The 21,337-nt window shown below is 39.9% G+C and overlaps 1 long non-coding RNA gene and 1 pseudogene across 1 annotated transcript; one reads left to right on the top strand and one right to left on the bottom strand.

Moving 5' to 3' along the window:
• The window catches only part of LOC131321173 (beta-glucuronosyltransferase GlcAT14B-like), a 49,537-nt pseudogene extending 35,773 nt beyond the window's left edge, over positions 1–13,764 (bottom strand).
• Positions 13,765–14,646: 882 nt separating this feature from the next.
• On the top strand, positions 14,647–16,375 carry LOC131318961 (uncharacterized). Its single transcript, XR_009197843.1, has 2 exons — positions 14,647–15,018; positions 15,057–16,375. It is a non-coding gene; the product is annotated as an uncharacterized LOC131318961 (long non-coding RNA).
• The last annotated feature ends 4,962 nt before the right edge of the window (positions 16,376–21,337 follow it).

Raw genomic sequence — 21,337 nt, 5'->3', positions numbered from 1 at the left:
AAGAAACAGATAATTATACGAATAAGTTATCTAAAGAGAGCATCTTTCAACAAATAGCATCAATGGCTTTTTGTTGTCTCTTCTTTGTTACCCGACAGTTTGTGGCAATTTAGTAGTGCAGCGCGGTGCCGGTTAATTGATTAATGAAAGATGGCCCTACTTTTGGCTGGTGGCATAATGGGTGCTGATGTTGACACAATTTGGTGCAAATAAACTATGCTCCAGCTTTCATTCTACTTCTACAAGTTGATAAAAGAAAAAACAAAAAAAAGTTGGTCACACACCCAGGGGTTGCTCCAGTGGTAAGGGCGAGTGTCAAACTTAGGGAGTAATCCCCTTGTCTGGGATTTGATTCCCCACCGGGTGTGTACCCTGATATTTAAGTGGGGGGATGCGGTTAGTGTGCTATAGCTAGCTCTCCCCGAGTTTTGAGTTGTGCAGTTAGATCCATTTTAGTGAGCTAGCTAGAGGGCTATTCCTCGATTACCAAAAAAAAAAAAAGTTGGTCACATGAGAAAGAGTTTCCCTGTCGACTATTTTGCAAATCATCATACAAATACTACAGGGTCTATTAGGTAAACCTAGCTTATTTGCTTATTTTGTCTATGATCTTGACTTATTGCGCGCCTTGGTTCAAACAGAAAGTAAGCAAAACAACAATTCTACCAAACATGCCCTAAGATGGAGAAAAACCAAATAACCAACCAACATTGGACTACTCACCCAATAATATTACAACATTATACGTTGTCCTACTACCTTGTACTATCTCTCTCTGGTTGCCCAGTTTGAAGTATACCCCCAATTCATACTCTTAATCCAAGCCGGCAAGCCCATATACACACTAAAAGTACCAATACAAGCCTAATTCACATTTAGATTACTCTTCCTATACCGAAATCAACATCCAAAAACTATAAATTAGTCCTTTCCTCTGCACATCAGTTAGGGGTCGTTGGGCCCAATATTTTTGCTCGTCTTTTAGAACTTTTGTTGGATTTGCATCAAATTTTGCTGGACTAGAAGACGAATATTCTTTTAAGACAGTTGTGGCATCTTATCTGTACTTTTTCAACTTCAACTTCTTGCCTAATGATTTTGGCACTCCAAACCAAACCCTGCCTTATCTCCTAATCACTTGGGGTCGGCTACATGAATCATTTTCCTCCGTTGAGCTCTGTCAATGGCCACTTGTTCACACAATCCCATTATACTCATATCTTTACGCACAACAGCATCTAATGTCAATTTAAGTCTATCCCTCCCCGTAGCATTGCTACCCAAAGCTATCATATCCGCTCTCTTAACTATTGCATCTCCTGGTCTACGGTAGACATGTCCAAACCACTTTACCCTATTTTCTCTCAACTTCTCCTCTACGGTAGACAGCGTGCTGAAGTGGAAGAGATACGAAATCGTACCGTCCTGAGTAATAAGAGGATAATCATCGGCATCCAGATTAGCAAACTAGTCCCAATCACTCCTTGTCCTCAGCAAAATGGCGACGCCGTGAAGCAACAGAGACAGGGTGTAGACACCACAATTTGGCCTAACGATTATTTCAAGTCCCACCTTGGGGACCATCCCGATGATGAATGGATACAGTGATTGTTGATTGACTTCTCGTGAACCCATGGACTTATGGTGAATACTTTTAGCCACTTAGAGGACCCAATCCAGAGCCATATAGCCTTTCAGACAGAAATACAACATTCTAGGAAAATCTATCTTTCAGTCGTAACATCGATCTCACGGCCTCAACATCATTTCTTCTCCCGTGAAACATGTTGCTTGAAAATCTCCCTGAGAGATTGATCTTTCAGCCGCTAGGTCTATCCTTCGGCCGCTTAATCATTTCCTCGGCTATCAGATCGTCTATTTTCCAGATTCTGAAATTTTCTGTCATACGTTTGATCCAATCCTCAAAACCATAGCAGTCTTTCTCCGATGCGTTTGGGCTACGCAGTAGATCGCGTCTAGAGATCTTTTTACCCTAGAATTCCTTTTTGATTCACGCCATTTGATTGGCCGGAGTGAGTCACCAATTGCCTATATAAAGGGCCCTTAGGGTTCCGAAATATATAGGTCAATACACTTTCTCTAGCCATGAAACCCTGCAAATATACTCTCTCATATCCCCTCTACAAAAGCCCTAACCTCCTGAAGGCAGCCGCGATCCAACGATTCAAATCCCGAAGTTCAAACCCTAACCCTAAGGTTTACATGTAACAACCCCAATTTTTAGTAAATAAAAATCTCGTTGTTTATTCAAATTCTTAAATTTCTCTTGGATGGCTTTATAATTTTCTCGTTGATTTCTAATAATCCGTCATAATTGGATTTTAGCCCTTTAAACTTCATTCTCTGATTAAAAGCCCTACTTGGCAAATATAGTTAGCTTCTAACCAATTAGTTGGAGAAACCTATCTACCAATCCATTTAGTTACCTTTTAACCATTACCTATTGGACGATAAATGTTAGGGAAATATTTATCCATTGGACAATAGAAAACCTAGATTTTCTACCAAAAGTATTTACTAGATTTTGTGAAAGTACCCATATATATAGTTATATATACATGCCTAAAGGACATATGGTATTATTCTAGTGTATATAGTACCTCACTCTTTTATCCATTGGTCAATAACCGCTAGAGAAATTATTATCCATTGGATAATAGTATTAGTTTTGCCAACAAGTACTAAGGTTATTTAATTTAATCATTTCCTAGCTTTCCCATGGGATGATATACTCATATATATATGTATATGTACCTAGTAGATTTAATACCCTAGATTTCTTAAGTACATAATCTAATTTTATAATAAGAACATGTGCCAATTTGGACTATTTTAATAAAAGATTTTGATCTTATAGTTTTTTATTGGATATTGGGAATCTACCTAGATTGCATAGTACTTATTTATACATATATATATATATATATATATACACTTATATTATTACAAAGTACTCATGTGCCAAATTGGAATACTTTAATAGGGGATTTTGATTTGGAAATCTAGTTAAAGTACCTTGTACCTTTATTTATATACTTGGGCATACTCATATATATATTGTACAAGAGAGAGAGAGAGAGAGAGAGAGAGAGAGAGAGGAGGGTCGAGAGAGGGAGGGAGAGAGAGAGAGAGATGGCCGAGAGAGAAAGGAGGGAGAGAGAGAAGGAGAGAAAAAGAGAAGGAGATTTGATGGTACCTTGACTTGATCTTCCATGATCTTCTTACATCCTTTCAATCTTGGGTTATATACTTCTTCAAGCAAAAATCCATTCACATTGTCCTTATTTGTACATCTACCAATATAAAACCTTGTACCATCCTCCTTTCCTCCACCAATCTTTCCATAATCCAATCCAAAGTACCAAATCTAGCCTTGCATGCCTAAGAACTAGGTAGGAATTGTACAAGCAAACCATGACCTAACCTATCAAGCTTTCAATCAAGCTTGACAAAAGAAAAAAAGTGAGAGAGAGAGAGAGAGAGAGAGAGAATTCGGATGGGAGAGAGAGAGGGAGGAGCCTTGGCCAATAAATACCAAGCTCATTCAAGCTTAAACTCACACCTTCACTCCTTGCTCCAACTTCTCTCTAGAATTTCTAAGCTTCTTTTGTTCCAAAGTTCAAGTTTCTTAAGTTTTCTTGAAGTTCTTAAGAGCTACCACCAAACCACCTCCAAAAACCACCCCTAGATCTTTAAAGTAGCCTAGTTTAGTTAGCAAAGTTGTTTCTAGGAAGAGAAAATTCATCTCTCTTCCTTTCGAAGCAAACCGGAGCCGTTACGCCGCTGATTCGTAAAACCGACAACCAACACTCAAAACCGACCAACCGCCAAGAAGTAAGGTAGAATCATCTTATCCCCTATCTCTGAGTATATGTAGAACCCCTTGTCCCCTAACCCTACGTATAGAACCGTATGTTAGAAAGTAGAATGTCTTTACTCTTTAGTTCAAAGTAAAACTTGAAGTATTTTTCAGTAGATAAGGTTATCTATCGATTATTATGTTTAGAATGCAAGATGGTTAACAAACTCGTTTTGCTAATGGTGGTATGAACATGTTGAATAATGAACCTTTACTTCAATAAACATGTGTTGTTTTGAATTTTCCACAAAAGAGGAAAGAATGGATTTTTGAAAGATAGAAACTTATCGCTTGTTTAGAAGTATTCGTATTTTAATCTTTAGGATGGTTAGAGCATGCATACATGAATTGCTTGTATTACTAGTGGTATAATATTGAGTTGGATGATCTTGTTAGTTTAAAGATTTCAATGAATGATGTCGTATGTGAAAAATCCTACCGCGGAGTCAATGCATGAAAACGAGACACATAAATCGAGAAAGTAGAAACATGACACCTAGGGTGTGGTTAATGAAAAGGCGTGTTTTGAAAAGGGTGAAATGTTTTGGAAACCGCAATGTGGCCGGACGTGGTAGCCCATTGTGTGGTGTGTGTTTTGTGTGCCAATGGGAACCCGGGACGGTGGAACCATTGTGAGGATACTCGAGAGACCGGAACAGCGGAACCGAGGTTGGGTGTGTGGCTTGGTTATCCGCGGAGAGGAGCCAATGCAAAAGTGTGCCAATGGGAACCCGGGACGGCGGAACCTTTGTGAGGATACTCAAGTGACCAGAACGGCGGAACCGAGGTTGGGTGTGTTAAAAACAATTTTGAAAATGTTGATATGGTTATGAAATGGAGACAAGGTCTGCGAGAAGTCGCGTAGGAGAAACTCAGAAAATCATAGACACCAACGTTAGTTTGGATAATGAATGTGGATGTGTCATTGTTTGTCAAATATGTTTGAACTATGTGGAAATCCTTGATTTTATGGTTTAATGTTTGTAAGTTAAGGGTTAGAGGGTATGGGTTATTCTATTGAGCGTTGTAGCTCATGGTGTTACCTTTTGGTGACCCTGACATATTATATTGGTGGCGACACCGATATAATGTGTCAGACCTCATAGATGAACAGGGTGGGCTGTATACATTAGAGGCCTTCGGAGCCGAGGAGCTTGCTAGGATGGAAGAGCAGGCAGAGCAGTAGTTAGGAACCCTAGTTCCCTCCCTTGTTGGAAAAGTACTCTTGTAAGACTTTGTGATGTAATAATGAGCCAGACTCACTTTGTTTTTGTAATAAAATGTCTTATTAACGTACCTAGAAATTTGGGGCGTTACATTACAAGAAGCAAATCAGTTAATCTCTTTCAATCTGAAGCAATCAAGCCACTAAGGGATCAAGGTGGTGAGGCTCAAGGGCCTTTGGTTTGTTTCATTTTCAGTTTATGCATGCTAATCGTAGCGATTTGATTCTCTATTAAATATTTAGTCTGGTGTGAGGAAGAACATCGGCTGGATCGAATCCATCGGCCGTTACATTGAACCAAGAGGATCTCTCGGCCGTGACAACCATTCACCGGCCACGAGATCCATCCCCCTGGGACATCTTATTTTATTCTGCTTATTTTGATGCATGTTTCAATTACAATCTTGGCTCACCATTAACTGTTTAAAGGCTAATTAATCAGTTTTTGTGTTAGAATTACACAGAGCATTTATTAATCTTATGTCAAACAATTATGGGCCAATTTCACGACTGGGCAAAGAGGGGTGCCTAACACCTTCCCCTTATTGTACTTTTGGTTCCCGCACCCAGAATCTCTACTTGTTTTTCCTAGTTTTTATAAACTGGGTGGCGACTCTGTTTTGATTATAACCGCTATCGTGTGGCGATATTCCTAGCCATGGGAATATCCACGATCTTGGTTTACGAAACAAACAAACAAACAATGATCAATCTGTATGGCAATACCCCACTTCGGAAGGTGTCTACAGTTTTTAGCGACTCTGCTGGGGATTTGAGAGCCATAACCAGGAAATTCAACATAGGAATAATACATGCTTTATTTAATTCATTTATCATGTGCATCGAGCGGGCAACCTCCTTTAGTTCACCTAATACCCCGGCATGTCACGGGCTATGTTAGGGGTTCTAGCAAACTCCACAGTCACTTGTACCTAGTGGTATATAAAAAGGAAATCACCCGATCACTGCCTATAATGGGCTAGCGAAAGGACAGGTGCCCTTTGACAATGGAGCACCCTTGAGACTACCCAAACCTTACATGTGTTAGAAAACCATAGAACTCATCAAAATAAGATAGAAACCTACAGGCTAGGAACCTATTTGCATTTGTTTGTAAAAGTTCTTCCTCACACCCATTGTACATATGTATGTTGTAAAATTCTCTTTTGCAGGTTAAGACCTTAGGGGTTTCTGAAACCAAGAAGAAAAGGGTAAACTAAAAACAATCTAACTAAAGGAAAAAATTCCAGGTACAATAGCTACATCATTGTTCATGTTCAATTTGCACTTTCAAATTGTTACCAAGCTGTCTGGCCCGTTCCATACTGCTGTCAAGGATTTTGACCCTTCCAAGTACATCACTCCCGTGGATCAACCAAAGTCCACAGCAGTTATCTCTGAACATAACTACATTATGTTCACTAGAACAGTCAGTGATGAAGAAGTAGAAAGCATAGTCGAAGAAGAAGAGCTACGCAGCGTCCCAATCTATTTCTATGACCCCTATGCACCTACTGACAACTACTGGCTGATAGACGAGGTCGACAACCTCGAAATTGAAGAAACAAAAGAAGAAGGGTCTATTGACAACGATCTACTAGACAAAATATCACTAAACCTACTCTTTGACGAGGGGGTTACCAACAATGAAACAAGGGTGATCCACCCCATCACAGATAGGTTTGGCAACTGGTGGGGATTTGTTGGTACACGAAAAACTGACAACAGTAATGAAGCGGAGATTAAAGCTCAACTAGAAGAAGCAACGGCAATGGCAAATCAAATGGCCCTTCAAGACTTGCAGGGTGACAATAATGAAAGTGCGAATCAAGATGACAATGAAGTGCTGATGATCAACCTTGGTGAGGAAAAAAATTGCTCTGAGCTGATTGTGGATGCTGAAAAAGGGGCTTACCCAAACTGGACCACGGAATACAAAATACAAAATACAAAATACAAAATAAAAAATGCTAACTCCGATCCTAGTTCTGATTCCGATTCCGATTCCGACTCCGAGTCGACCAAGTTCGAGTCTAGAACCTAACTTCGTGTTTCTGAACTTGGAGCAAATCCTTCAAAAGATTGCCCAGATTAAACAAAGGGTTAGGAACAAGGAGACCTTCTCTGTCCAAATGCCCCATGATAGCTGTAAACTCCTCGATGGTAGGACACAACTCTTCTCTTCTGAATCAAAAAACGTGAAAAGCAGGATCCCACAAGCTAGTGGCTGCCCTAAGGAAAGAAAAATTCATAAGAATTTGGCGAAGGGAGAAGAGAAAGTCCATACCAAAGGACTTAAAGTGCGAACGGTCGAGGCCGTTAAAGGAATTCAACCACTGATCAAGGACTGGCTGTGCCATGTGCAAACAACTGTTGCTGAAGATGCTATCGAGTTCGTAGAACACATACTTATAGGCTAAGTCGAGTCCTAGTTCGAATTGGAATTGGTTTCTAAATCCTCAGTAACCTAGTCGGTCTCTCAACCCGCACTTCGATATGATGGTCGTAGAATCAATCCATCGGCCCATGAAAATCAAGGTTGACCTAAAATCAAACCCAGGCAGACGAAACAATCCTTCGGCCTCCAAATCTATGGCTCGGCCGCCAGAATGACTGTTTTACAGAGCACTTCCACGGTTCTGTTTATTTCACTGGATTTTCATCGGATTAACAATTTTATCATACACAAAAGGTGCAAATATAGCATACACAATCACATAACAGAGCAAAAGATTTTGTTTCATATAATAAAAGCTTTTTACATCACAAGGTGGATCATCTCACATTTCCTAAACAAACTATACATCGGTTTCCTGTCAGACTAACCTATGCAGGAAGAAAAACAGAAAACAAGAAGAAAACAAGAAGGAGAAAAGGATGCTGAATCCTCTGGTCATCCATACACCAGAGACCAGCTACAAAAAAGAAGAGGACACCTCCAGGGTGACGTATGCCAGAGAAGTACTACGGTGCAGAAGAGACACCACATGGCTCAAAAGAATCACCACATGGCCCAGAAAAATCATCATACCGCGTACAAACGCCACCCAAGAGTTCCGCGTCACGGAAGCAAGCCCCCTGTGCGAGGGTCCCTAATCAAGCATCAAGACAAGATCGAGAACATCACGGACTCCCTCCGCGATCGCTAACCACACGTCACCCATGGCCCGAACGGGAATGAAGGATATAAGAAGTGAAGAAATCCTCGGTGGAGGTCTTCGGTAGAACGGAATGAAGAGACAAAGGAGAAAAATGGAAATAAAACACCGAGGTCGCGGCCTTTTATAAAGCTCTGGAAACCGAACGATTACGCGGCCGACATTTCGATCCTTCAGCCGAGGAATCCATTATTCGGCCGAGAAATTGATCTCCTGGCCCCTTAATCAATCTCCCATAGCAGCATCAAATTTTGCTCAGTGCACCAATCCAAGCAATTATGAAATTTTGGGTCCGTGACCGACAGAAACAATGATGGAATCAACCTTGGGGGCATGCCCGGGCACAAAGAAAGTCATACATAAGCTTTCTCCGTAGCGTTAAGCTTACCAGTTGCTGGTCATTTAAACTCTCACTCAGGCTCTATGCCCAAGTTACTGCACTCCAAAGCGAACAACTCCATCAAAGCTACTCAAACAGACTCCACTGTCCCAACAGCAAATCCATGCTCACCATAGCACCGCGTGCTTCATGACTTCGTGCTCACTATCTCGTTATCCCAACAACATTATGCTCAAGCAGCCTCGTACTTACTAAACATCATCAAAGCTACTCCATCTTCACAACCCCGTAACCCTTGGCCACCTAACAGTCCAGCAGCACTCATCAAGATATTCAACGGCTTCACATCCCTCCGCTTTTGCAACTCCATCATCACCATCAGCAGTTCTACGCTCACCCAGTAGCCCCGAGCTCGCCATCTCAACAACTCCTTAGCAGTACCCACTACTATCAAGTCATTTGACAACTCCATGTTCATCCGTCCAGCAGCATAGCGACCCAGTGCCCAAGTTACTCTACAGCACCATACTCTTTGCACCATCAATAGCTTTACGCTTACTCAGTAGCTCTATGATCAACTACTTCAGTGGCTCTATGCTTGCTACTAGTTCACCATCTTGACAGCTCCACCTCAGCAGCTCCGTACTCGCTACCATTAAGCTATTCAGCGGCTTAACGCCCATGTTTACCCTCACCATTATCTCAACGGCTCTATGCCCATATTCACCATCTCAGCGGCTCTACGCCTATACTCACCAGTTCAGCGGCTCTACGCCTGTAACCATTTAGCAGCCTCGCGCTTTCTATCCCGCTTCAGCAACTTCACCCACTCAGCATCCATCTTAACAGTTTCACTACCTCCTAGCAGCTCATTCAGCAGCTCTATGCTCGCTATCAGTAGCTCCATGATCAAGTTACTCAGTGGCTTTATGCCCGTGCTCACTACCATTCCAGCAAGTTTTACACCTCGAGCTCTGTAGCCTCATATTCGGCAGCCTCGCGCTCGCCATCTCATTCACCTAGCGGCTCTATGCCCAAGTCCACTATTTCAACTGGCTCTACGCCACACCAATCAACAAGATATCATATGTTCTCAAGCTCTACGCTTGAATGCTCAAAATCCAACATTTTGAACGCTCGAAGCTCTTCGAATGCCCAACCACTGTGTACTGAATGCTCAAGTTCTACACTTGAATGCTCAAGCTCTATGCTTGAATGCCCAACCACTGCGTATTGGATGCTCAAAGCCTGTACTTTGAATGCTCGGATTCTATCCTCCAAATGCTCGAGCTCTATGCACTGAATGCTCAAGTCCAGAACTTGAAAGAAGCTCTACGCTTAAAGTAAACACACACGCACGAGCCCACGCACATATTGCATCACCATCAATCACATCAAGTCTGCATAATCATCAACATCATCATATCTAATTATCACCATCATATACATATTTTGCATCTCTCTCTCACTCATGAAATAGGTCAATCGTGCAGTCAAACTGGCTCTACGCCTCGGTTTTATTGATCGGTTCAGTGCCTCGACCCTCTAGCTCTACGCCAAAATTTATGATGGGAAAGCTCTGTGCACAGACCTTCAAACTACAACCGGCTCTGTGCCTCGGTTCTATCTTTACAAGCTCTAAGCTCCAACTTCTCAAGCTCTCACCTTATGACTACAACCAACTTCGCGCCTCGATTCCCTCATCTCAAGCTCCGTGCTCCAGTTACCGGCCTCGTGCCCCCCATATCTCAAAGCCGGCATCTGATTCATCCCCAGCAGATGGTTTGGATTCCACCCCAATTACATCTTTTCCATCAAGCTCATTCGCAAGGATAAGCTACTCTATCGAGCTCCCCTCAGTCAAAGTAAGGATGATCATGAAAAACAAACGACTCACCCACTGTGTATTGATCTACCCCAAAATACTAAGGATGCTCTCCGCAAAAAATTTCCCTGGCAACTCCGCGCTTCTACAACTATTCTCCACCAAAAATCCTGGCATTGCCCAAATACGTCACATTACGGCTTTCTAAGCCCGAAGGTATGTCTTCTGTTTCTAACCTCCAAATTGTTTATTTTTCTTTATTGCCTCCGAACTACAGTTGATCTGAATTTCCCTTGTGGAATATGTAGGCAGCCTCCCGGCCCGACCATAACTAAAACCTATTTCAAAAACCATTGGAATAGTGGTTGGACCAAATTGAGTTGCTTTTACAGCTTTGACTCTTACTTAAACATGTCTCGCGATCCGTCTAAGTTCAGTCAAAGAGGGGCATCTGTAGACACTCCAATTTGGCCTAACAATTATTTCAAGTCCCACCTTGGGGACCATCCCGATGATGAATAGATACAGTGATTGCTGATTAACTTCTCGTGAACCATGGACTTATGGTGAATACTTTTAGCCACTTAGAGGACCCAATCCAGAGCCATATAGCCTTTCAGACAAAAATACAACATTCTAGGAAAATCTATCTTTCGGCCGTAACATCGATCTCACGGCCTTAACATCATTTATTCACCTGTGAAACTTGTTGCTTGAAAATCTCCCTGAGAGATTGATCTTTCAGCCGCCTGGTCTATCCTTCGGCCGCTTAATCATTTCCTCGGCCACCAGATCCTTTAACCGGCCGTCAGATCGTCTATTTTCCAGATTCTGGAATTTTTTGTCATACGTTTGATCCGATCCTCAAAACCCTAGCAGCTTTTCTTCGATGCATTCAGGCTATGCAGTAGATTGCACCTAGAGATCTTTTTACCCTAGAATTCCTTTTTGATTCACGCCATTTGATTGGCCGAAGTGAGTCACCAATTGCCTATATAAAGGGCCGTTAGGGTTCCGAAACATATAGGTCAATACACTTTCTCTAGCCACGAAACCCTACAAATATACTCTCTCATATCCCCTTTACAAAAGCCCTAATCTCCCAAAGGCAGCCGCGATCCAACGATCCAAATCCCGAAGTTCAAACCCTAACCCTAGGGTTTATAAAAAGTAAATCAGTCAATCTCCTTCAATCCGATGCAATCAAGTCACTGAGAGATCAAGGTGGTGAGGCCCAGGGGCCTTTGGTTTGTTTTATTTTCAATTTATGCATGTTAATCGTAGCGATTTGATTCTCTGTTAATTATTTAGTCTGGAGTGAGGAAGAACATCGGTTGGATCTTCGATCCATTGGCCCGTACATTGAACTAGGAGGATCTCTCAATCGTGACATCCATTCACCGGCCGCGAGATCCATCTCCTTGGGACATCTTGTTTTATTCTACTTATTCTGATGCATGTTTCAACTACAGTCTTGGCTCACCATTAACTGTTTAAAGGCTAATTAATCAATTTATGTGTTAGAATTACATAGAGCATTTATTAATCTTATGTCAAACAATTATGGGCCAGTCTCACGACTGGGCAAAGAGGGGTGCCTAACGCCTTTCCCTTATTGTACTTTTGGTTCCCGCACCCAGAATCTCTACTTGTTTTTCCTAGTTTTTATAAACTGGGTGGCGACTTTGTTTTGATGATAACCACTATCGTGTGGCGATGTTCCTAGCCACGGGAATATCCACGATCTTGGTTTACGAAGCAAACAAACAAACAAACAATGATCAATCTGTATGGCGATGCCCCGCTTGGGAGGTGTCTACATAGGGGCGTGGACCCCTCTTGCCGAACCGAATTCGCTTTCCCAATCACGTTCACGTTGTCAACAGCGGCGAAAACCCGGACGGAAGCCACCATTAGGGCAAGGTTTTGTCTCTCTTAGTCGGAGGCACGGGCGTCGAGGTGGAGCAGGTAGTGGTTGGTGGGGTGGTAAGTGGTGAGGAGGAGACGGAAGATTTGAGGGGCGTGGGAGGTGGTGCCGGAGAGGAAGTAGGCGATTGAAGGGGGAAGAGGGAAGGGATGTGGGGAGGAGGAGGGGAAGTGGGGGTGAGGGGGAGGAAAAGGAGCAGGAGAGAGATGGAGAGGAGAGAGAAGAGGAGGGTGATATGGTGGAGGTTTGACATGGGTGTGCTAGTGCTGGTGTGTTTTGGAGTTGAGGTTGTTTGGTTGCACTACACACACACAGGGGAGGGAAAGAGAGAGAGCGGGAGGAGGAGGAGACGCAACGCAACAGCCCCATACATAAATTGAAGGCTTTTGACTTCCCCGCCAATAGGGCATTAGCTTGAAGTTGAACAATAATAAGTCTACAGACCAGGAACTCGACCCATGCTCCAACCCATGCCGCTAACGTGGCATGCCACGTCACCTTTTAAATCAGCCAAAAAAAAAAACAAAATGTCAAAATTTTGAAAACCCCCTAAACCAGCAGTTCTCTCTCTCTCTCTCTCTCTCTCTCTCTCTCTCTCTCTCTCTCTCTCTCTCTCTATTAGGTAGATTTTCAATTTGCGCTCTATAACTTGTTCAACCCAAAAAAAAATTAGGATTCCGTGTTGGTATGAAATTAGGGATTTTGTTTGAAATTAGGGTTCCAGTAACATGTGAAATTCAAGATTTTTTTTTGAAATTAGGGTTTCAATCTTCACTATATTTTGTTTACCGAATCAGATCCTCTTCCTCTACACCCACGTTGAACTCTTGCCCATAGGTCTTGGCTTTCATCTCCACTCTCCTCTTTATTGCCTCTTCCTGTGCCTTATCCTACAAATCACAAGCACTACGCCTTAACAAAATGAGAAGAGGAACCATTTTAGCATATGGGTATGAGAACATTTTAGAGTCCAAAAGTTTAACAAAAAAAATGATGAAGTGTTGTGCATCTAAAAGGAGAAATATACTTGTGATCTAATGGCAGCTTCATATGCATCCGGTGATGCCTAAAATTTAGCCTCTACAAATTTAATTGTTTACCAAAATGGATTAACTGCAAAAATTATAGGCCATAGATACAAGGGGAAGTGCAAAGTTAGAACTTGTGATCCCAATCGCCCGTTAAGTTAAACAGCATGCTTGGTGGGGAAATAAAAACATATCCTACATAATTATGCAGTTTGGCAATTTGTAATCAACCAGCATATATTTGTTCCTACTTAAGATGAAATCTGCAATTATGCAGTTTGGCAATTTCTTACAGTCTTCATTATTATATTAGTTTGATGTGACATTAGCTTAATTTACAGCGTTGCAATGGCAAACAATAGCGACTCTAGCTGTAGCCATTGGTACCCAAGTCCAAACATAAGGATTTTGGCTGCACATTTTTTGGATGGATCGACACTCCTACTTGTCCCAGAAGAATGGAATTTGGGAACAACCTTCTAAAAACCACGAGAAGATTCGAGTTTGCAAATGCCAAGTTCGAGAAGATGAATGAATTGTTGACGTCAAGCAATGAAGCATTGGCATCAAAAAATGAAGCATTGGCGTCAAAAAATGATGAATTCGTGTTGAAGGACCAAGAGATGGTCATCACAAACATCCAAAAAAATGATGAGCTGATGAAGCTACTAACCTACTCTCGATCTAAAGAATGGAGGATGAAAGTAATTGTGGTTATGTTGGTTTTCATTGTTGTTGGCAAAAAAAATTGTCACCTCATGTACTTGGCATGAGTAACCTTTGTTATTGGTCTGATGTACTCCCTCCGTCCCTAAATAAGTGTCCGGCGCGCAAAACTAAGCCTTCAAAAAGATGCATTTGTTTCGTTAAAAAAATTAATTTTTTTTCACAAATCAATAGATAGCAATGAGTTCTATTAGATTGTGAAAAAATATTAAATTTTTTAATAGAAAATATGCATGTTTTGTAAAGCCTAGTTTTGCGCGCCGGACACTTATTTAGGGACGGAGGGAGTATCTTTATTTTGAGGAGTATCCTGGGTAACTTGGGTGTGTGTTTATATTTTGATGTGTATCCTGAGTATTCCTGTAGATGTGACTCAATGGGTGTGTTTCGAATGCCTGTATGTTGTTGAATGGAAAATATATGTTGGTCTGGATTGCTTGTATGTTGTCAGATGGAAAATATATGTTCGTTTCTGAATGTGTTCTTGGCAAAGCTGCAAAATTAGTCATGCCTTCAAGAGAACTTTATCAATAGCTAGTCTTATGATGGACACAGAACTTTATCGTAAAATTAGGTTATTGCACCAGCTGAAGTATTACTAGATTGAGTATACTCTGTCAAGAGCATCTGGAATTTCCAGTTTATGACAAACTGTATAACAGGTAAAAATGTCCAGCACGTTAACTCCTACAACTAGTTAAATTTGCAAATGATAACTTGAGAATAAGAGGCAAACTGCAGCATATTAAACTCCTTAAACCTTCTTTTTTTTGAACAGCAGTTCTTCTATTAAAAATCCAAAAGGATAAGACAGCCCATCTCAGGTGGGACATTACATGGAGGAATAAAAATCAAAGACTCGCTTCTACTTTTGCTAGCTATCAAGTGGGCACAACTATTCGCTTTAAGGTTACATCATGTAAAAAACATAATCACAGTTAAGAGAGAGAGCCAAAATATATATCATCAGTAATAGCTTGAATAGACCAATTCTTGTGATTAGATGCAGCCTGGAGTAGATGAACGAGCACTTCACAGTCAGTTTCAATTGTAGCTCTCTGTAAGCCCCAAGCTCTGGCCATCAACACCGCAATCTCAACAGCCCACGCTTCCGCCGCCAAAGCCGAAGAGACCTTTATTCTCCCATGATTGATATCCACTTTCAAAATGATTTTGTATCCGAAATTACATACGCTAATTGGGCGGAATTGGGATACAGTTTCAGGAACAAGAACAATGTTGGTTTTGTTCAACTTCTCAATGTTTGCAAAGCCCTCAAAGAAATCCTTTACCATAGAGCAAATCGAGTCCTTAACTTGGTCCCAATAAGTACTTAGGATTTCCTCCCTCTTATGTGAAGACTGGTACTTAAGCTAGGCATGGAAAAACTTTTGATATGCTCTGCTACTGATATTAAACTTTTAGTTGGCACAACAATAAGACATTAGCTCAATTGAAAAAAGTATGCATTATATCATTTAAGGGCAAAAGTTTAATTAGTTCAAATGAAAAAAATAAAAAATTGAAAGCTGTAGCATCCATTGAACAGTTCTAATACAAAGTAGCATACATATGGAAGCCAAGTTTCTAAAGGGGGTAGCCACCCAGTTTTTGCCAAAGAGAAGTAGAAGAAAGTGTTGATATCTTAATTTTCACAAATTCATATACACGTGGGGTTGTAACAGGAAGTTAGTCACAAATTTGAACTTCCTGTAACAGGAAGTGTTGATCAATGGAATGAGAGTCACAAATTCCTGTAATTTTCTAATTTGAATGCCCTCCAGGATATCTTAATTTTGTGTTTACAATGGGAAAAGAGAAGCATCTCATAGCAATTTAATGTTTGATTTCTCAGTTGTATCTTCACATAAAATTGCATATCTTGGATTGTTTTATAATCCTGATTTTATGAAACTAGAAACACATGGTTAGGGTTCTACCCAAAAACCCCCCAATTTCACAAGCCCCTTTTTTTTTCTCTTGTTTGAACAAGTTATAGTGAAATGAAAGGTTAGAATTGAAAACACTCTAATATATAGACGAGGAGAGAGAGACCTTGGCGACTGTGGATTTGTCGTCGGTGGTGGGTCGATTTTCAGGGTTGGTCGCCGGAGGTGGAACCGGTGGTGGTGGTCGCCGGAGGTAGAGGTGAGGCTGGTGGTCGGGCGCCGATGTCTCCCTCCTCCTCTCTCTCTCTCTCTCTCTCTCTCTCCGTGCTCCACTGCAGATCTGTTTTGGATCTCTCTCTCTCTCCGTGCTCCACTGCAGATTTGTTTTGGATTTGGGGGTTTTCAAAATTTCAGCATTTTGGGATTATTTTTTTGGGCTGATTTAAAAGGTGGGCCCACTAGTGACATGGCATGCACGTCAGTGGTATGGGTTGGAGCATGGGTCGAGTTCTTGGTAGACTTATTGGAAGTCAGTTGAAGGAGAGTGGAGTGTAAAAAGTAGGAGGAGGTGACTTTTAAACCTTTTTCTTTTTGTTTTTTTGTTGGGAAAAGTCCAGAGTACCCTTTGTGGGTTTTTTTTTTTTAATAGTCCAAAGTCTGCATATAAATCAAGGGGAAAGTTTTACTATCTAATAGTCACTCAAAATTTGATAAACTTCAATTACACATCTAAACTATTGCGGCGTTAGTCAGTTACCCTCTTGCCGTCCAAATCCATTACGGTCCGTTTGGATGAAGGATTTGATTTTGGGTGGATATAGAAGGAGGTTGGATATAGAAGGAGGGAGGATATGAAATGAGGGGTGATATGTAAGACGGGTGGTCTCACCTCATAATAAGCAAAAATTATTCAATACTCCCGAAATATATGAATAGTATATCCCTCCTCTCACATACCATGTGGGACCCATACGGGGGACACATGTGGATTTGTAATCCAACGTTTGGATGGTTTTTTGATAAGGGGGATATGGAATGTGGATATGAGGAGATAAATTGTCAAATGACTGAATTACCTTGACTTTAATTTTTTAATTCTCAAAATTGGTTTATTTCATATTAATTAGCTTTAATTGACATTTACCATTAATTTTAGGATAAAATAATTTTATTTTAGAATACACAAAGTTTAAACCGTTTTTTTAGAAATATAGTATATTTTTTCCCAAAAAAAATTAAAAGTAAACCATATTACTTCTTAGAAAATTATCATTTTTCAAAAAAAATTAAAAAACATAATTGGAAAGTGATGGAAGATTTAATTGGAAATTAAATAATATATGTAATTAAAAGTGAAAATACATAATTGGAAATTAAAATTTCATTACATAAATATAAACACACACACACACATATACAGTCCGTTCACATGAGGACCACCTCATTTTAGTTAAAATGCGAACCTCCCAATTTCTCCCATTCCCTGATCGAATTTTGATGATTCAAGCCGCTCAATGTGATCAGAACGTGATTTTAAGGGTACTCGCAAGGAATCGGCCAAAAAAATGACCAGGAAAGGCTTCATCCAAACAATTTTTTATTGAACGGTTTAAATAAAAATTGCTCAAATCAAGCCCTTCCCGGTCTTTTTTTTTGCCGATTTCTCGCAGGTATCCTTAAAATCACGTTCTGAACACATTGAGCGACTCGAATCATCAAAATTCGTCTTCTCAACCCCATCCTCTGCAACCCTTCGCCTTCTCCATTGCTGATGCAAGAGCCTCCGATCATCACCACTTCATCTGTATAACCACACTAATCTCCCTCCAGTTTCTCCCTCCCAACCCAATACCAATCTCACTCACAGATTCTAGCGAGTCCGGATTCCAAAGAGGTTAGCACATTCCAGCCATTTGTCGGTGAAAATCAAGTAACTTCCTTTGTGTTTTCTAGTAGAAATCAATTGGGGTTTGGTGTTGCGTATTCTAATAGTTGTGATCGGCGTTAATGGAAGAGAAATTTCAAGGGTAGTTCAGTCATTTGCCTACCCCACATATCCAACGACAGGGGTACCCCCATCATTGCAAATCCACCTGTGGGGTGGATTACAAATGTGCCACATGCAAATCGGGGGCCATATCCAAGTGGAGTTTTTCACTTCCAAAGACCGGACAAGAGGAGAAGCGGATTTCATCTCTAGGCGCATCACAAATCCAAGTGCAAATCAGCCATCCAAACAGGCCGTTAAATTGATAATGAATGCTCTGTTAAATTAAACATGGGTCTTCTTATTTTTTACACTTGGCGCCACATATACATTAAAAGAAAGGAGTTTATAAATGCAACTGCAAATTTATTGCATGTAGCCTATTTTTTAGTAAATCATATTTGGACAAAAATGCTCTCAAAAAAATGGACAAAAGTACCCTACTTTAATACATACAACCACAAACATATAACCACCCATAACCCACATTTCCCTCCATATTCTTCATTAGAGAATCATATTCATCTTCTTCCATCTTTTTCCTTCCATTTCCACATTCACCACCATTGGTGCTACAACGAAGCTCCAGGAGCTCCCACTTCCCACCATAAACCCAATCCACTTCTGCCTCCTTACTCTAACCTCCCACCTCCTAACTCTTAATGGAAACCTCCATTGCTTCCTCTCCCTCCATTGGTAAAGAAGAAGTCTTGGACCCAACAAATGAGAGCAATGTGCATTTTGATTGGAGATTGGAAGGTTGTGCAATGGAAATGGAAGTTGACAAGGAAGAGGTAGCCACGGATGTTGTAGTTTCGGAGCCAAAATAGCAGCAAAAGGTAACCCATCATTCCTCCATTTTTAACCTGGTTCTACCCCGACATTGTCAAACTCTAAAATTTGAAATTATACCTAAATTTCAAACTCTAGAGTTTGAATATTGTAGACAATCTCATATTCTAAAACTTGAAATTATGTAGAAATTTCAAACTCTAGAGTCCGAATATCATAGACAATATATCATATTCTACCAAAAATTGTATTAAATGCCCAAAGGTTTAATACCATTTAGATTTTAATATCTGAAAACATTCAAACAATTCAAGCTCTAGAGTTTGAATATTGTAGACAATATCATATTCTACAACTTTGAAATTATGCAGGAATTTCAAACTCTAGAATTTGAATATGTATTGGATGCAACGTCTTTTGTAGTATGATTGTGGAACCGAAAAACCTATGTTATTTTGGAACTGTAAAACTAAGAAATTGTGTAATTATCTTTTGGGAAGCCCATCCTATGACTTGTGGAACTTAATTTGGCTCTAAAGAATACTCCCTCCGTCCCCTTTTTAAAGTCCAGTATTCCATTTGGGCTGTTCCTTAATAAATGTCCATTTTGTAAAGTTAGTGGGTAAAAGTTGGTACATTTTCTATTTTACCCCTAAAAGTATATTTCATTTTGAAAAGTTAGTGAGTAAAAGTGTAATGATGATATTTCCATAGAGGGTAAATAAGAAAAGTGGAGGTAAAAGTTGATGTAAAAAGTGTAATTATGATGTTTTCTTAATAAGTTGGAATTACGAAGTGAGACATTTAAAAAGGGACGTAGGGAGTATATTGTTTTTGAGACCTATGAAAATGAAGCTATATGGTTTGATTATATAGAGTTATGATTGGTGAAATATCTTTCAAGCACAGAAAACTTGTTAGCTTATGTGAAAAAATATCTTTGTTATGTTTTTTTTTTTTTAAATAAATTGCTTCAGGGTTTGTGGAAAGAAGAGTTTATCTTATTTTATTTTGTTTGGTTAACACTTTCAATGTTTGACGGAGACTTGACTTTTCCACGCAATGTTTGTGCTTTTATTGTACGTGTTAAGGTTGAATTTCCTGGGGCGTTATATGAACTTTTTTCAACTTCGATTCATATTTTTTTATTTTTTTCATAGATACGAATGATTAATTCCAAAAATTACAACGAAAAGCTAAATACAAAATTACAAAAAATAACAAATACCAAACAAAAAAATTAGGAAGAACTGGCCTCAAAATTACAAGAAAAACTAAAAATAACATATACGAATGATTAATTCCAAAAATTCGTTGATGCTTTTAATGCCTCGTAGTGGAGATGTAATTTGAAATACTCCTATATAAGAGGCATTTCCCTTACAAGGAAAGTAACTTAGATGAAAAATACTCTCGTCGGGTGGGATAAAGGTACCCTAAATGAAGATGATGATTGATAAGGGATGGAAAGTAGGCTTTTAAATTGAAGAATGTCTTGCCATGGCGGCGGAGGTTTGGAAAAGGGTTAGAGCCGCAATTGATACTGGTGCTTGGTGATTGGGTGTTGTAAAAACTAGAGTAGACTTTGCAAAAGATGAGGGTACTTCACATGGAAACTTTATATTCATCTCCAAATAAATTGGCAATGAGTAGAGAAATTTCAATATTTTATTAAGTGATCACCCATTTTACTCCAATGGGTGTGAATTGTGAATTTCTTAAAATGTGGAGTGAAATAAACCTTACTCTGATACCATATAAAAACTTTATTCATCTCAAAACTAATTCCTTAACCGCAATCAATCACCGTTACAGGTCGACCACCAAAATAATTGGGTAAATACTTGGTATATTTTGCTTGGCATTTGTATTAAGTCTCCATAATAGCTAGATGGGACCAAAACAGTATAAACATAAACTTTCACGCTCATAACTTTAGCGTCGGCCCAACATAAGAGCATCTCCAACCCATCCTCTAAAACACAAAAATAGAGAATGGGTGTGACATATTGGAGAGGAGATTTGATAATTTATTCCCCCTTTTTTCACTTTATGAAAGAATATTGGAATGACCTACGGTACTTTGATCTCCAAATTTACTTTTGGATCTCCAAAAAATAAAAACTCTACTCCCATTTTAGCGACAAAATCTCTAAAACCTCCAAGATTCTCTTACAAAGTGCAAAAAGAATGAATAAATTACAAAATCTCCCCTTAATATATCACATTCATTCTCTATTTTTGTGTTTTAGAGCTTGGTCCGAGATACTCTTAAGTGCAATGGTGTTTCCTGCAAATAGCTATGTGATGTTGAGGTCAATACGTGACAAATACACGGAGAATATATAGAATAACATGTGCGTATATCCTTTCTTTTAACAAAAAGAGAGAACCAGGCCAAAGCATGTGAAATTCTCAAAGGAAAACGACCATTGTTTGCGGTAACCTAAAAGGAGGAATGCTAGTTGTTCTGGTTGGGAAACATGTTTACTCTCAATATTTCTGGTCACAGAAGCAGAGATCGCAGTATTAATATTTGAAAAATATAACAATCAAATGG

The sequence above is a fragment of the Rhododendron vialii genome, chromosome 3a (genome assembly GCF_030253575.1).
Source record: "Rhododendron vialii isolate Sample 1 chromosome 3a, ASM3025357v1".
Classification (NCBI taxonomy): domain Eukaryota; kingdom Viridiplantae; phylum Streptophyta; class Magnoliopsida; order Ericales; family Ericaceae; genus Rhododendron; species Rhododendron vialii.
This window is presented reverse-complemented; position numbering and strand designations above follow the sequence as displayed.